The sequence below is a fragment of the Monodon monoceros genome, unplaced genomic scaffold (genome assembly GCF_005190385.1).
Source record: "Monodon monoceros isolate NGI ecotype Baffin Bay Population unplaced genomic scaffold, NGI_Narwhal_1 Super_Scaffold_18, whole genome shotgun sequence".
NCBI lineage: Eukaryota > Metazoa > Chordata > Mammalia > Artiodactyla > Monodontidae > Monodon > Monodon monoceros.
In genome coordinates, this window is record NW_021703774.1 from 174,354,913 (window position 1) to 174,360,912 (window position 6,000).

A 6,000-nucleotide genomic window follows, 5' to 3' on the forward strand; every position below is an offset into this window, starting at 1 on the left:
ATTCCCAATCTATGCTGAGTCCTAATTCTCCCCTTACCCCCAAGGGACTGGTTACACAAGTAGAAGACTGTGACAAATTGCCACAAAGTCAGTGCTTAAGACAAGACAATGTTATTGTCTTAGAGGTTCAGAGGTCAGAAATCCAAGATCAGTTTCACTGGGCTGAAGTCCAGCATCCACAGGGCTGGTTCCCTTCTGGAGGCCCCGAGGGAGAATCCATCCCTCGTTCTTTTCAGCTTTTCAGCTCCTGAGGCCACCTGCACTCCCTGGCTCACAACCCCTTCCTTGCATCACACCGATCGCTTGCTTCATTCATCACATCTCCTACTTCCTCCTTTGATCTTCTTGCCTCCCTCTTATAAGGATCCTTGTGATCACATCTAGGGTTCACCCAGGTAATCCAGGATCATCTCCCCCATCTCAGAATCCTTAACTTAATCACCCCTGCAAGTCTCTTTTGTAACATTCACAGGTTCTGGGAATTAGGATGTGGACATCTTTGCAGGGCCGTTATTCAGCCTACCACAAGGGTTCAGGAGACTACCAAGCTAAATTAAACCACGAATAGCTGAAAATGGGATTTAAACTTTAAAGAACAGAGGAACAAATCCACAATGTCATGAAATACACCAGGAAAGGAGGGGCTGTGGGAGAACAAGATGGACAACAGCTGATCTGTTGGGAGAACACACAATTGCCAGGCACTTCGCTGAGCTTTCAATGGTCATAATGGTATGACCAGAGTCAGCTGGTTGGACTGGAACAGCAACCCAGCAGCCTGAAAAACTCTCAATAGCGTGGAGGAGAACGGGTATAGCCAATCTGACAGGTGTGGGTGGGACCAACACCCTTTGAATGTGTCATGGGAGAAGGAACGGTCAGCCTTTGGCTTGAGTCATGCATGGGGTGCCTCTGCATCAGATACAGAATCCTTTGCTCTGTGCCCACACAACCCTCTAGAGGACAGAACAGTAAAATGAAATTAAAAATCTTCAGCAAAGGTTATCCCAATACTTCAAATGTGGGACAAATTACGTTTTTTAAAAAAATCTCTCTAATAGCATCAGAGATCATCAAGGCAGAGTTATATAAATAGGATAATATATCACCAGAGGTTGGGTTTGTCCCAGGAATGCAAGGTTGGTTTAACATTTGAAAATTAACGTAACAAAAATAGGAGAAAAAGATACCAAAAGCATTTCAACATATGGAGAAAAATCAATTGATAAAATTCATCATCCAGAAGAGAAAATCAAAATCCACTTATAATATTTTTAAAAAACTAAGGAAAGGGCTTCCCTGGTGGCACAGTGGTTGAGAGTCCGCCTACCGATGCAGGGGACACGGGTTCGCGCCCCGATCCGGGAGGATCCCACGTGCCGCGGAGCGGCTGGGCCCGTGAGCCATGGCCGCTGAGCCTGCGCGTCCGGAGCCTGTGCTCCGCAACGGGAGAGGCCACGGCAGTGAGAGGCCCATGTACCGCAAAAAAAAAAAAAAAAACTAAGGAAAAAGGGTGGATTTCCTCAATCTAAACTGTAGATAAAGAATATCCACAAAAAAAAATTCTACAGCAAACATCACACTCAGTGGAGAAATAGTGGATTTTTCCCATGAGTTTGGGAAAAAGAACTAGGATGCTGCCACAACTTATATCAAATTTTTCCTGAATGTCCAGGCAAATACAATAAAGGGGAAAAGCTTTAGGTATTAGAAAGGAAGAAATAAAACAGTCTTATTTAGATGACATAATTGGGTAGGTGGAAAATCCAAAAAGATCAACAGGTAAATTATTATAATTAATGAGCAAGTATATAAAGCTAATATACACAAAGTCAATATACTAAATGCAATTGTATTTCTATATAACAGCAACAGAAAATTAGGAAATAAAACTTAATTTTTTTTTTAATTTAAAAACTGATTCCACTACAGGAACCGTCTGCATCATGTTTGTAAATTTTTTGTAAAACTAAAACTATTCTAAAATATGAAGTCTATTTTTTTAAGTATATCATTTACAATGGCATCAGACAATATCAAATGCCCTTGGATAATTCTGATAAAAGATTATTGAGGGAAATTAAAAACGTTAATAGCTAAAAGAATAGGCAAGAATTTCTTAAACAAGATATAAAGAAAAAGATTGTTTGAACGACATTAATATTAGAAACTTTAGTTCATCAAAACACCATACCCAGGCTTCCCTGGTGGCACAGTGTTTAAGGATCTTCCTGCCAACGCAGGGGACACGGGTTCAAGCCCTGGTCCAGGAAGATCCCACATGCTGCAGAGCAACTAAGCCCGCGCACCACAACTGCTGAGCCTGTGCTCTACAGCCTGCGAGCCACAACTACTGAAGCCCACGCGTCTAGAGTCCGTGCTCCACAACAAGAGAAGCCCACGCACCACAATGAAGAGTAGCGCCTACTCGTGGCAACTAGAGAAAGCCCACATGCAGCAACGAAGACCCAACTCAGCCAAAAATAAATAAATAAAATAAAATTTTAAAAAAACAAACCACCATACCCAGTGAAAAATTAAGCCCTATAGTGGGAGAAGATATTTTCAATACATGTAACCAACATTCATGTCCAGATTGTATAAAGAGCTCTTACAAATCAGTAAGAAAAAACATGCAACAGCTCATAGACAAATAGGCCAAGACTTGAGTCACTTTAAAAGAGGGACTTTCAAATGGAAATGAAAACAAAAATAAACAAATGGGACCTAATGAAGCTTAAAAGCTTTTGCACAGCAAAAAGGAAACCATAAACAAGACGAAAAGACAACCCTCAGAATGGGAGAAAATATTTGTAAATGAAGCAACTGACAAAGGATTACTCTCCAAAATTTACAGGCAGGTCATGCAACTCAATATCAAAAAAACAAACAACCCAATCCAAAAATGGGCAGAAGACCTAAACAGCCATTTCTCCGAAGAAGACATACAGATTGCCAACAAACACATGAAAGGATGCTCAACATCACTAATCATTAGAGAAATGCAAATCAAAACTATGCAAATGAGGTATCACCTCACACCGGTCAGAATGGCCGTCATCAAAAAATCTACAAACAATGAATGCTGGAGAGGGTGTGGAGAAAAGGGAACCCTCTTACACTGTTGGTGGGAATGTAAATTGATACAGCCACTATGGAGAACAGTATGGAGGTTCCTTAAAAAACTAAAAATAGAACTACCATATTACCCAGCAATCCCACTACTGGGCATATACCCTGAGAAAACCATAATTCAAAAAGAGTCATGTACCACAATGTTCATTGCAGCTCTATTTACAATAGCCAGGACACGGAAGCAACCTAAGTGTCCATCGACAGATGAATGGATAAAGAAGATGTGGCACATATATACAATGGAATATTACTCGGCCATAAAAAGAAACGAAATTGAGTTATTTGTAGTGAGGGGGATGGACCTAGAGACTGTCAGACAGAGTGAAGTAAGTCAGAAAGGGAAAAATAAATACCATATGCTAACACATATATATGGAATCTTAAAAAAAAGATTCTGAAGAACCTAGGGGCAGGACAGGAATAAAGAAGCAGACATAGAGAATGGACTTGAGGACATGGGGGAGGGGGAAGGGTAAGCTGGGACTAAGTGAGAGAGTGGCATGGACATGTATACACTACCAAGTGTAAAATAGATAGCTAGCGGGAAGAAGCCGCATAGCACAGGGAGATCAGCTCGGTGCTTTATGACCACCTAGAGGGGAGAGCTAGGGAGGATGGGAGGGAGATGCAAGAGGGAGGAGATATGGGGATATATGTATATGTATAACTGATTCACTTTGTTATACAACAGAAACTAATACACCGTTGTAAAGCAATTATACTCCAATAAAGATGTTAAAAAAAAAAAGAGGGACTTTCCAGATAGACAATTAACATCAGAAAAAGTTAAAATTCTTTAGTGACAAAAGAAATAAAAATTAAAACCACAGTGAGGTAGCACTACACAGTCATCCTTACCCTGATGGCAAACACTTTAAAGCCTGATAGTACCAAATGTCATCAAGATTGCAAAACAATCTGAACTCCCGTCCATTTCTAGTGGGAGCACATGAAATTGATTCAGCCACTTTGGAAAACTGTCAGTATCTACTGAAGTTGAATATAAACAAACTCTATGACCTAACAATTCTTCGCAAAGGTATAGCCCAACAGGAATCCATACATTTGTGTACAGACAGGAACACGAATATTTCTAACAACCGTATTCATTATAGCCCCAAACTGGAAACAACCCAAATGCCCATTAACAGAAGAATGGATAAGTAAATGGTGGTATATTTGTACAACCGAATGAATTAGCTACTGCTCCAGGGAACAACATGGATAAACCTCAAAATATGTTGAATGAAGTCAATCACAAAAGAATAAATAAAATATGATTTTATATTTATGCAGTTCCAAAATGGACAAAACTAATCAATGGTGTTAGAAATGAATGGAAGGGGACATAAGGGGTATTCTGGAGAGCTGGTCATGATTTTGAACTGGTGACAGTTTACACAGGGATGTTGATTTGAGACGATTTAATGAAGTGTACATTTACGATTTGTGCAATTTTCAATATGTAAAACTTCAATCAAAAAGTTCATAATGGGGGGCTTCCCTGGTGGCGCAGTGGTTGAGAGTCCGCCTGCTGATGCAGGGGACACGGGTTCGTGCCCCGGTCCGGGAAGATCCTACATGCTGCGGAGCGGCTGGGCCCGTGAGCCATGGCTGCTGAGCCTGCGCGTCCGGAGCCTGTGCTCCGCAACGGGAGAGGCCACAACAGTGAGAGGCCCGCGTACCGCAAAAAAAAAAAAAAAAAGTTCATAATGAAGGAAAACAGTTTGGTAATTCCTCAAAAAGTTAAACATAGAATTACCATATGAGCTAGCAATTCCTCTTCTCAGTGTAGACACAAAAGAATTGAAAGCAGGGACTCAAATACCTGTACACCCATGTTCACAGCAGCGTTATTCACAATCGCCAAAAAGTGCAAACAAATGCCCACCGACAGATGAGAGGGTGAAAAAAGTATGGTAGACCCAAGGCTTCCCTTCCGTGGTGGCGCAGTGGTTAAGAATCCGCCTGCCAACGCAGGGGACACGGGTTCGAGCCCTGGTCCAGGAAGATCTCACGTGCCGCGGAGCAACTAAGCCGTGAGCTACAACTACTGAGCCCACGAGCCTCAAATACTGAAGCCCTCGCACCTGGAGCCGGTGCTCTGCAACACGAGAGGCTGCCGCTGTGGGGAGCCCGCGCACTGCAACGAAGACCCAACGCAGCCAAAAATAAATAAAATTTTAAAAAAATATGGTAGACCCATACAATGGAATATTATTCAACCTTAAAAAGGAATGAGATTCTTTTTTTCTAAATTTTTTTCCCAGCTTTATCTGGATATAGCTGACATATAGTGTAAGTTTAAGGTGTACAACATGTTAATTTGTTAATATTGCAAAATGATTGCCACCATAGCATTAGCTAGGAATGAAATTCTGATACATGCTACAACGAGGATGAACCTTAAAAAGACTGTGCTAAGTGAAATACGCCAGACACAAAAGGACAAATATTGTATGACTCCACTTAAATGCAGTACCTGGAATAGGCAAATTCATAGAGACTGAAAGTAGAATAGAGGTTACCAGGGCCTGGGGAGGAGAGGGGAATGGGGAGGTTTTGTTTAATGGGTACAGTTTCTAACTGGGATGATGAAAAAGTTCTGGAGATGGATGGTGGTGATGGCTCTACAACATTGTGAATGTGCTCATGCCACCAAATTATACACTTAAAAATGGCTAAAATGTTCGATGTTGCAAGGTAAAAAGAGTTCTGGAAATGGGTTGTACAGCAATGTGAATGTACTTAACACTACTGGACCATAATTTTGTTGTTGCTGTTGGCCTCACCACTTGGCTTGTGGGATCTTAGTTCCCAACCAGGGACTGAACCCAGGTCCCCTGCAGTGGGAGCATGGAGTCC